General features: G+C 38.5%; 1 protein-coding gene across 1 annotated transcript in view; it reads left to right on the top strand.

Annotated features, from left to right (window-relative positions):
* The window catches only part of srpk2 (SRSF protein kinase 2), a 41,378-nt gene that overhangs the window by 2,795 nt on the left and 25,624 nt on the right, over positions 1–12,959 (top strand).

Genomic DNA, 12,959 nt, shown 5'->3' with positions numbered 1-12,959 from the left:
GCCGACCAATAATGACGAGCGCCGGCGTGGGTACAACAGTCGATACTCGCTCTCCTCACTTTGAAATGTTTAGTCCCTGCTGCTTCCTTGTTTGCAGCCTACTACTTATTTTTCCGTGTGTGCTTCATCTCAATCTAACTGCTTCTTTTTAGCGAAGCTCCTGCCATTGTGAATAGTAAATCTCATGCTGTGGAACAACTTACATTATGACTGTTGCCTTAATCACTGTCAGTCCAGTAAAAATGGATGTTTAACGTTTATAGGCGTCAGTGGCAGTGAATGAGTTCGTTGATATTCCGCAAAATGCTAAGTAATGCATTTTATTCTTCGATGTATGCCATCAATATAATACAGCCTACAATATTTTCTTTGAATCATTCACTCCCAGCCCAGTCAAAATAGAGCTTTGACGTCCATAGCCATTAGTGGCAGTGAATGAGTTGTATGATGTATTTAAAAGTAAGCGTATCGGGGCAAATCTATTCACAGTAGATAGCGAATATCCCCCTGACAGGAACAATAAGGTTTTGTTTTCAAATTAAGAGCAAAATAATTAGAACATGAAGCAACGTATTGCTAAATTGTGTTCCAGTGACTCCTTTGCAAAATGTTTTATTTTGTTGAGTTTTATATGGATGTGCATTGACATTAATGTGACACAATTTTTCAGCAGAGCAGTCAGAACTAAAAGATCAAATTTGCACAATCTAGCTTCTGAAGATGTTGACTATCCGTAAGGCAAGGCTTTGCCGCCATCTTTTTGGCAGTTTCAGACATTTCAGAAAGACCCAACCTATGAAATAACACTAAAATTCAACCAGTATCATTTTACAATTTTTGTAGGGATGTAATATACTGAACAACATTAAGTATTGTATTTTAACACCAGTTTGTATTACTCATTTTTATCGTTAGGGGGCAGCAGTGTACTGCAGACTGTCGGTAAAACGAATACACTGCAAAGATAAATGAGCATCTGTCTCCATTTTGAAATAACACTTCATAAATATCTCGTGCGTCCTCCATAATTTCGCACTGTAGATTTGGACACTTTTTTTTGGGGGGGGGGGGGGGGGCGGGTATGTTGAGTGGTGGTGTGTAAACAAACTCCTGTGTGGTGGCATCCATCTTGAGTGAGATGGCAAGGTAATAAGCCCTTACTCAGCAGGTGAAGTGCTATTGCCTGCATTGAAATATCTTAACGTTCTACCGGGTGACAAAGCGGAGGAGAAATTTCTTCTCATCTCTTTTCCTTGTTTTCCACCAATCACAGACCACTTGATGAGACACCTCTTGAAATTGGGATTCTTTGCTGCACTTTCAGCTAAATACCAAGGTCATCTTGGTGCAGAGTTCTCTTGTTTTTTGGTTCTAAATATGAAGATGTGATTCTGCGAAAATATGTTTATCACAAGTGCTGTCAATTTCATATAATTTAAAAGGTACTTGCATCAAACATCCCTAGAATTTTTCTTTTTGTGGTCCTTGGAAGAAAAATGTATACGCCCCTAATCTAGACTATTGAACACACAAAATTACTCTTACCGTGTGTGTGTGTGTGTGAGTGTGTGTGAGCCTTGTTCCACTTGAGGCCTGTGTGCAGTAATTAGACATTATAGCTGCTGACATGAGCACATCCAGTCTTCCAGGAGCTAAAAAGCGAGACACATACGGACAGTATATTGTCTGTTTGTCCTGCTTTGAATCATTGCTGCTAAGTGTGTCCAAAGGTGTGTGTGCTTGTGTGTGTGTGTGTGTGTGTGTGTGTGCATGTGCATCCTCTTTCCCCAGCCAGCATCCACCAGGCAGTATGGAGAAGTAGGCCGCTTAAAGATAGCTTGCGGCAGCCTCAATACTGGCTCCTAAAATATATCTGCTCATGAGAGTCATCATCGCTTTCTCCCCTCCTCACCCCCCCCATCCCCCTCCTCCCCTCTCTTTCGTCATCTTTCAGAGTTAAAATTGCACATGGACTTAACGTGCTAGGCTCCATGCTTGTGTTGCTTTCGTAAGTGTCCTTTCTCACAGAGCAACATTGTCCTGAAAACGCTCCGCCTCCCAACACTCTGCCACCTATATAACACTAATATATATATATATATATATATATATATATATATATATATATATATATATATATATATATATATATATATATATATATATATATATATATATACACACATACATACATACATCTATAGCATGCGTATATAAACAAGTTGTATGCATATCTGACTAGTATATAGTATATACAAACAGTATATGTATGTATTGTATGTAAATTTATGTGTTTGCCAGGGGCAATTCTTCTGTCCAAGGTTTAGTGGTGCTTATCTCCTTTCCAGGCATGATCACTTTAAGCATAGAGCCAATCAGAACCAAGAACGGGGGCTTTGGTTGAATTTACTTCTTTTAACCCCTGGGTGTCTGGGGATTTTTCACTTATTATCACCCGCTTACTTTGAAAGGGTCATAACCATCAAATTTAAATATATATTTACTTTCAACCCCTCAAAATGTTGAGTGGCGTCCACCACTGTAACCTACGTCCCCTTTATGTACAAAAATGATAGAAATGCGCTCATATATTTATGAAATTGAAATAGGAATATTTAATACGTCATAATGACTTGAATACTTTTGCGTTATGGGAGTCCAGGCTAAGCCAATCATCGAAGTCATTGAAAGGCTTGCAGATGTAATAAGTTGGCCACTAGCGCCATCTGGTGATTTGGGGGTTTCACCACAAAAATTTCTACTGCACCCCGCTCACGAAATGCCGTTGAAAGGAGTATGATAGAACATCAGGTTTTCAATATGTTCATTGAGAATATTTTCAATTTTGAATGGCAGTAAATGAGCCCAACATAGGCTACATTTGACACCTATAGGGTGTAACTATCGACCAGCGTGGCATATTCAAAGTCGTCATGTTTTGACAACTTATACAATATTTTAGCCTCCTAGTGTTTTGTTTTGGTATATTTTTCCCCTGATATCACACCAAAAAGCCTGAGTTGGGTCAAAATTTCTCTTAGGGGTTAAATATTACATGGGATTTATTTCAAGGGTGCTTGAGCACCCCCTAAATAGGCAAGAAGTGCCCATTGTACATACCGTTATCATGTATATATCAGTCATATGACCCTTCAAGAGTAGGAGGGTGAAAATAGATAAGAAGAAGAAACATTTGCGCCCCCCGGCTCAAGTGTTTCTCTGGTTGTAACGATTCAGCGTGTCCTTTGTAGTCGATGGCCCATATGAGTGCAGAATGAGGACAATACTGTGGCTCAGAGACACGATGTCGTCTTTTTATGCGCGAAAGTGAAACTCGTGCTTTTGTGTGTGTGTTTAGGCTGGAGGTCTTGTCGTTATCAAAAGACACATTACTCGAAGTACTCGGATAATAAAGAATCGATCCTTCAGTCAAGCATGTACTTGTAACCGGAAAGTTGGTGAGAAATGAATTGTTATTTGCCGACCTACTTCCTGCTCTTTTACAAACGCTCTGACATTCAAACTGGCAGTTTGTGTCACGTAGTTGACACGCTTGATTAAAAAAGTTTAAGAGCTTGTATGTTAGTGAGTGCTTTGAAAATAATAACACCATAATTACTATGGTGTTAATATGATGTGACCACATTCTCATGAGTAAACTCTATGAGACTTGGGAGAGCCTTGAGGAGATTAATAAAAATTTGCTTTAGCGAGCTCTACAATGATTGGATTATTTTGTCTTTAGACATAGTGAAGCAGTACTGTATACAGTATGCTGATTTTTGTTCAATGGAATGCATTCTTCCAAATAACAAACAATCGTATAATGTGAGTTTCTAAATCTCACACATTGTCCCTTTAAGGTATTCCATTTGACTGTATTGTGGTCTTTTGGCATATCATACCACAATAACAAACTGTGAAACACGGATGCCGCACAACTTTGGCTATTTATGCTAATGTTGTTGTGTTGTTGTGTTGTAATGTTGTTTTGGAAAGGAAAAACAACTGGTTGGAGTACATTCAAAGTTATGCTGGCGATGCGTTCACTGAACACTCACAATGTGGGAAATCTGAAACATTTAACACATAACAAAAAAAATAACTTACGGATATGAACACAAGAACATATGAAGATTTTAGGGAGATTAGATTTGTTATGTTTTGCTAGTTTTTACTTCGTTGCTAAAGTGTTGGTGTGTCTTATATACAGTACCATAGAAAAGACCAGATTTTGACTCCAAAATTAAGGAAGTCTTAAACACACGTGCATCTTATATTGCGGGAATTGCGGTAATACACAAGGTCATGTTACACTATTTTCTGCCATTACTGGATAAGCTACAACTAGAGAAACCGCTGCAAACATAGTTCTAAAGTTTAATAAATCAGAAACGATTTTCCCTTGTTGGCTTGAAAAAAAAAAAAGTCTTACGGAGGCACAGCATTGAAAAAGGTTTGAGAACCACTGCTGTAGCCCTTTCCACTAAGCACTTTGAATGTAGCATCAGCCACAACTCCCCATACACACACCTACACAGAAACGCATCGGTGCACCCGTAGACTAATATTGAGGTCAGACCGAGGGATCGAGACAGCCCCCCCTCACTTTTTTTTTCTACACACACAATAACGTCATGACACGCCCTCTGGCTACTTCAGTGAGCTGATCGCTCATGTAGAAGCGCACCCATCTGCCCATAAAATAAAGCTCCGAAAAAAGAGACAGCAGTGAAGATGAGGTTTAGGGAAAAAAGGCTGTGAGGATGCCAGATAAAGAGGAGAGAGAAGAAGAAGAAGAAGCGGGAGGGTGCAAGGAGGAGGAGGAGGGGGGGGGATCTGTGTCGCGTTGCCCTGAGATACAGGATGTCGTAATAAGGCAATTGGAAGAGAGGGAGCGCGAGTGAGCGAGGTGGGGGGAGGGACTTGGTCGGAGGTGGGGGAGAGAGTGCGCCAGAAGGAAAAAAATGCAGTTATTTCCCTGTTGCTGTCACAAGGCGACACCCCTCCATGCGCGCACGCAGTGGAATGTTCCGCCGGGCTCTCGGCTCTGTTGTTGTGCAGAGCTGCAGAAGGCCTGACACTCGCATTGGGAAAGACAGCGAGAACCGGAGCGGGAGCTTGGCAGAACTTGGCCCTGGATGGACGTCTTTTTTGGGGGAGGGGGTCTCCTTTTCGGAGGCTAAGTGAAGCGAGGGAAGGCGGTGCTGCCATCATCTTGAGCACATCGCTCCTTTTTTGTCCTCCATCCTCCTCGGAGAAAGAAGACACAAGAGGAGGAGGCGGAGGGGGGGTGACAGTAACCCTCTCCTCTCCTTTCACTCAGACTCACATCAACAAGATCCAAACACCAAAGGGGGGGAAAAACACACACCTCTTCTGTTCGCTTCTGGTCCCTCGGCCAGCGAGCGGCTAACAGGCTCCGCTCATGTCAGTGAACTCGGAGAAATCCTCGTCCCCGGAAAGGTAACGTCGTCATCCTCCTCCTCGTTTCTGCGTGTGTCCGCCAGCATGTCCTCCTCATGTTTCTGTACGAGCACCTTGCATGCTTCAGGCCTTTTGGCTTCACGTCCAATTTTCGTCTGCTTGGTTTCTTTTCCATCGTCTGGGTCAAACAAACAATGCAGTGTTGCATGCAGCTCATGGAACAGAGCATCTTTATTCAACCAACGCTGAGCTTTGTCTTACACACACACGCGCTCAAACACATCAACCATCCATTTTCTACTTGTCCTGTTCAGGGTCATCATGGGGCGCTGTAGTCTATCCCATCTTATTTAGGGCCAGAGGTGAGGTAGACCCCCATCACAAAACTACTTCACCTTCATGTCTAATGGACCATCGAGTCTCGGGTCAACCTACTCTGCCTGGTTTTGTAAATATTAAAGACTCCCAGTCATATTGAATACACCCTTATTGAAGTCTGCAAACATGTTTTTTTGCGGACAATGAGGTCATATTTGCCATCAAATAAATTCCATTTGCAAGCGTTAAAGAATGAACACATGGTTCCGTTTTGAACCTCTACCTGTTTTAACAATCTATTGTAGTTTTTAGCCCAGAGTTTTTCTAGCTGTTTCAAGATCAACAGCCCAAATCAGGTTGTAATCAGCACCAAGAGGTTAAAAATCTCCAATGGTCCTCATCATAGAGGACATTGTCGACTGCGAAGACTATTTATAGGCCACATGATATGAGGACTGATCCTTACGAACATAAGGTTTCAAATGGGGGTATGTGAAGGCATTTCGGGGGTGTATCAGACTTGAATTGGTTTTATGCGGGTAAACATGTTTTTATTGCCTATATCAATCATTTAAACCATTGTATTGGCTTTATAACAAAATATAATCTAAAAAAAGGTTACAACAGGCGTTCTCAAATAGCAGTCTGAGTGCCCCTGGGGGTACGTGGGATTTCATTTTCAATTTCAGAGCAAATTATTTGGAATATGAACATATTGCCAAATTGAATTATAGTAATTTCCTTGCTAAATATTCAATTTCTTTATTTTTAAGTTTTATACAGATGCACCTTGTCATGCAAATTTCCACCAGATGAGCCAGTAACACAAAAGATGTTGTTAGATGATCTTCTGGAATGGCTTAAATAAAATTCGCTTGATGATAACACTTCAAATGAAGTTCCAAAGTTGAATAAATATGATGTGGAAGACACAGTAAGACTTTCTTTTTTAATCCAAAAATGCTTTGTGCTCGTTACGGGGTACTTTAGCGCAAAAGCAATATTTCTGTAAAAAAAACGGATACAGTCGTGAATATAGGGGCAATTTTAATGTTTACAAAACCATTCATTGATAGATGTTTTGAATAAAAATTAACTTAATGGCTTGTCAGGTATATTGAATGTCGACACGAGTGTTTATAAAAACATAAATCGCTGATATCGCGACCGTTAGCTTTCAACACTTATAACACCAATATAGATATAGACCAATATAGACTGACCAATAGTATAGATTTAGGATAGAAAATACTTTTTTTGGGGGGGGGCCTTACAAGTGTTTGACTGAAAACAACATTACAGTTGTTCAGGGCTCTGGTAACAAATTGCCCCGAGTTATTGCGATGTCATTATCTGACAGCTAGTGGCAAAATGGCTGACCTTACGATGGATCAAAATGGACGATTAACAGTACTCATACCCAAGGGGAAAATATGAAATAAAATGCCAAATAAGATTTTATCCGTCGTCTTCACCGAATGGAGTTCATGCATTTAAAACATAAAACACATTGGTAAAACATAACGCCGTGATACACAAACTGTCCTTGAAGGCAGCACGGACACATTGCAAAACTGTCAACACAATTCAGCATTCGCGGCACGGGCTCACCCATTTACACACAGCCCCCCCCGCGCCCCCCCGAACGCCAAGCACGAGACGGACAACAAGACAGCTCCTCAAACGGCGTCGCTCTTACGCGTCGAGAAGCGCCGTGAGGCAAACAAAGCGGCTGATTGAACATTCTCAGCTGCTCTATTTCATAACAGACAAAGACGGTAATGACGGAACAGATCTCAACACGTGGGACCAAATGCAGCTAAAATAAGTCCTTTACAGACCACATCATCTTTATTCATTTTTGTTTTTTTTCGGGGAACTGGAACAGGGAAATGGAACTGTCCCAAACATTGCCACACGACAAATTCAACTTGTAAGTCACCACTATAGTTACGACCCACATCTGTTTGGATGCAAGCTGACCGGGCCCTTGAGCGTGCTAGCGCTGAAAGATCTCGATCTGACGTTCGCCGCCGCGGGCTGAGGAGCAGACAGGATGACTCAGGTAGCTTCCGATGGCGTGCCAAGTACAATCAGGCGGCCTTACGCCAGGCCCTCCAAACTGGCACAAACGCAATGTATGCGCAAATCTTCTGAGATGCTGTATTAATGCCCCATATTTTCAAATTGCCAACTTTTATCGTGTTCCTTGAACATCCATTCATTTAATTTTGCTCATCTCGTTCAGTTGTGGTCACTGCAGAATCAATCAATCAATCAATCAATCTATCTATCTATCTATCTATCTATCTATCTATCTATCTATCTATCTATCTATCTATCTATCTATCTATCTATCTATCCATCCATCCATCCATCCATCCATCCATCCATCCATCATAGTTGTATGTATGTATATGTAAATATGTACAAAGTGGCTCCATTATTAACTCATTCAATTCCAAATTCATAATTTTATGTTTTTTGTTTGTTTGACTAAAAAAGGTTCTAAAAATGGCTTATTTTAAAAGAATTAGGTATCAAAGTAATCAACTTCTTGAGTTGATTAAATACTAAAGGAATTGATTACATTCGGTAAATAAGTACTCCAGTAATCAATTACTTTATGTAAATAAGTACTCAAGTAATTGCTTTAGTACTGTAGCACATAACTACTTCAGTATTTAAAGTAAGTAAACAATTTATGGAAGTACTAAAGTAATTTAGGTACAAAACTACTCAATTACATTAAGCAATGTAGTAATTGATTACTTTGGAGTACCAAAGTTATAAAATATAAGGTATAAATATAGATTTAAGTAGTAAAATTAATTATTAATTAACCGATTAATTTAGGTGCTAAAGTACTTTATTACTAGATCTTAATTACAGGTTAATTGACTGCTTTCGTACTTTATTTAGTACCAGCCATTTTTAGATCCTTGAGCCAAAGACCAAACACAAATTATATAAAAATATAAGAACCTGGAAACTAATCTCTACCTCTAAAAAAAAAATAAAAATGTGTCCTTGGTTTTGAATGAGTTAAAGACCCCACAGCCTATTTACATTTAGTATTTTGGTCAATACCATCTTTGGTCCATGTGTATGATCATTATCATCATGGATATATGTTCTTTTGCTCTGTGTAAAAGCAGTCGAAGGGCAACCTTAATCAAGAGGAATTTTGTAATTGTGTGCGTCACGGGCTCGGCGTAATCGCAGTCTCATCTCTCCGTCCCGACGTCGTTGGGCTCACAGTCGTCTGACTGTAATTAAGAGCTAAGCGGTTCTCCATTGTTGCTCGGCTGCACTTTGCCAAGAGCTACACTCGCGGTCGTGATGCCGTCCTACATATCGAATAACAACACAGCTCTGTGTTTGTTTTCTCGACGCACCTCGACCAGTTTCGGATCAGCGGAACAGTGTCGTGACTGCGGGGGGTCATGAGGGCTCACCTCCAAGAGTTTTTCCTAAAATACCCATAAAAGATGTATTCATTAAAGCAGGACCAGGTGTTACATAGAGAATTTGGATTGTGTCTGCTGAGAACCAAAATGCGACCATTTCCAGTGAAGAGATCATTCCCAAAGTCACTCGTAGCATACATTTTTTGTAAGTAAAGCCGCTTTTACATGTGAATAGCCTAATTCGTTCCACGGCCAAAAAAATGCTTCTAAACATTTTAGATTATATTAGTAAAATATAAAACTACACCAAAAACTGTAATAAATACATATTGGAATTAAGTAAGTGCACAATAATCATGGAATTCAAAGTACATTATGTAAAAAATAAATTAAAAACATTCCTAAACTCTTTATATTAATCACATTAAATATCTAGCCGTTGACAACATAATTGTGGTTCACTTGTTTGCCATGTGATGGTGCTGGTGTGTTGGTTGTGAGTGCAGAGACCTTTTTCGATCATTTTATTTGTACATTTTTATTGATATTATAATTTATTTATTTTGGAAAATTTCAAGCATGTAAATTCACTTAGGTTTGTTGTCATCCAAGCTAGTAAACAAATAATACAAAATGAATTCCCTGTCAATTTGAAAAAATAGTTTTGTTTACTGTTTTCTAACCTGACCAAAAGCGACATATACTTAACTCAGACTTCAGTACTTTTGACTTCCTTTTAAAGTTGTGCTAAACTTTTATTTTGGGGTTTTCTTTTTTGGGTACGCTGTATATTCAACATGATTCATGTGTCTACAACTCCATCTGGTCCTCAGACGCTCTCACGAAAGGTTTGTTTGCTGAGGCTAAAGCCGAACAGATTGGGCGACTTATGCGTGTCGGACCAAATGATCGGATGGATGGCTAACAACATATCACCTAGATATAAGCTAATAAAACCCAGAGAAGGTTTTGAGTCTTTAAATGAAAATTGTGACTTTGATATGTTTGGTTGTCATGGAAATAAACAACACAGGATCCACTCGCTGGACCACACCGGAGAGAACGCGATCATACTATAAATCTTACCTTTATACTCAAACTGCTTTCTTTCCACGTACTTTGAAGCCTCTTGTTGTTAGCCAAGGTTTGCGCTGTTCCACATGATATCGATGGAATCATGTTCGAATGTCATGCTTGGGATGTCATCCTGTTCCAAAAATGGATTTGTGTAAAGAAGGTCGCTTTCAAAATATTAGGCCAAAAGTACGAAAGTAATGAATTATTTTAGGTAATCAAGAAATAAAGTAATTACCTTAGTACTTAAGGTAATGGATTATTACTTCACAACCAAAAGTAATTATTTCTTAAGTACTTTAGTAATAAGGTATTTTAGTTTCTTTAGTTATGTTAACTTAGAAACTTTCTTCAGTACTTTATTAGTAAGATACTTTAGTACTAAAGCAATTGATGACCAAAGTGGGTTGATTAGTAAAGTAAATGATTTCTTTAGCATTTAGTTACCTAAAGTAATTAATTGCTTATCTTACTTCATTACTTTACTACCAAAAATAATGGATTTCTTTTGTACTTTAGTAGTAAGATACTTTAGTACTAGAGTAATCAGTAACCAAAGTATGGATTGATTACGAAAGTAATTGATTTCTTTGGTATTTACTTGCCTTGTAATGGAGTTCTTGAGTACATAGTAAAAGTAATTGATTACTTATCTTACTTTATTACTTTACTATCAAAAGTAATGTATTTCTTTCATGCGTTAGTACTAAAGTAATTAGTGACCAAAGTAAAGGATTGATTACTAAAGTTATTGATTTTGTTAGTAATACCATATGTAATTGATTGGTACTTAGGTACTGAAGGTAATCAGTTACTTGGTGAATTAAGTACCAGCCATTTTTAGACCCTCCTTTAGCCAAACATTTGATAGGTTTTGAAAAAAATATAAACACGTACATACGATTGAATGTCTGGACTCTCCAAAAAAATAAACGTAAATATACGTCTTTGGGATTGAATGAGTTAATGAGCAAACGTGACAGTTGTGATCAATTCTATTCTGGCTGTGTGGTTTGTATTTTAGCTGCGAGTGTCTGGTTAGCTTGTGTTCATTAGCAGTGCAGTATTTTGGGACAGGTTTTCTGCCGAAAAGAAACATGACACACACAATTTGTTTGCTTTAGTGGGCCACAAAAAGAACCGGACCGGCAGGATTTGGCCTTGAGGATGACACCGGTGTTGTAGATATTTTCTCTGAGCAGTGATCGAGGTCTCGGGAAAGAAACAAGCTTAAGAGTCGGGGGCTTTTCAAGACTTTGGGAAAACATGTTTGGGCTGCCCTTAATCGTGCGTGTGTGTGCTTTGTCAATAGTGTTGCGCAATCTTGCATTTAATGGAGCGCGACGTTCACTTCAGGTGAAAGGTGAAAATAATCCACAAAGTAAGGGGGAGTGTGGTACACAAGGGCTTGGCTCTGTTGTCAACTCTTATGAACAAATAACACACACGTTCCGCCGTTTCCAACATAGATCAACATGTTCCATCTCATCTCCCCTTTCATCTATTCGACACCCGGCTTGAAACACAAGTTGATTCACCGCCTCCTTCCCGTGTTACACGACATCGTCTTGTTCTTGAACGACCCCGAGATGAAAATTATTATCATATTTTTTTTGGACTATGTCTTCTGCGGCTAAAATTGAAAAAAAAAAACCTCAAAACAAAACAACCATACTTTGTCATGGATAAACCGCACCGGTAGAAAATTGGTGTATGGAAGTTTGTTTTTATTTTTTATTTTATTTTTACATATTTATTGAAAATAGATGGATGGAAGGATATTTTCAACATAACACCAACAGAATGCTGCAGAGTTAGCATGTTTAACTTACCGTATTTTCCGCACTATAAGGCACACTGGATTATAAGGCGCACCTTCAATTAATGAAATATTTTAAAACGTTTTCAATCACAATATCGTAATACTCACAGTATTAACAATAATAACTCCAAACTCTCAATAGCATAATAACTCAATATAAGCAACCTTGTTCAACTGTAAACCCACAAAAGAAACAGGTAAAGCTTACTTTATCAGTTCATTCCTTGTCTGCGAAGCACAATCTCAATTTTGATCCATATATAAGGCGCACCTGATTATAAAGCGCACCATCACCTTTTAAAAAAATTAAGGCTTTTATACAATTATATGTATATATATATATATATATATATATATATATATATATATATATATATATATATATATATATATATATATATATATATATATATATATATATATATAATTACAGTATTTTTGGAATATAATATTTCTCACGATTTGAGCCCTGCAGCTTATAGTTATAATTATTCAAACCGTGAGAAAAAAGTCGCAGCGTATATTCCAAAAATACGGTAATTTTGAATTGGATGGTAGTCTATTAAGTATAATTATAACTATAAGCTGCAGGGCTCAAACCGTGAGAAAAAAGTCGTAGTGAATATTCCAAAAATATGGTAATTTTGAATTTGATGGCGAAAGTTTTGCAAACCTTTGGGGGGTTTTGAGCGGATGCATTTTATTATGAGGACAAAGAATGGCTTTAGTCCGACCCCTGATTGATTTGTTTGTCAAAGGGTTGTGTCTCCAAGCTTTTCTCCAAATAGTCTATCTTCAGTTAATAGGATTATTCATTTATCGTGGTGTTTATCCGTTGGTGTACAAACAAGGTTGTATTTAAAGGTCGTTTCAAACGTTTGTTTGATTAAATTGCTGCTTGTTCCAAT

Source organism: Hippichthys cyanospilos, chromosome 6 (assembly GCF_059441005.1).
Source record: "Hippichthys cyanospilos isolate Australia breed blue-spotted pipefish chromosome 6, RoL_Hcya_1.0, whole genome shotgun sequence".
In the NCBI taxonomy this organism is placed as follows: Eukaryota; Metazoa; Chordata; class Actinopteri; order Syngnathiformes; family Syngnathidae; genus Hippichthys; species Hippichthys cyanospilos.
This window is presented reverse-complemented; position numbering and strand designations above follow the sequence as displayed.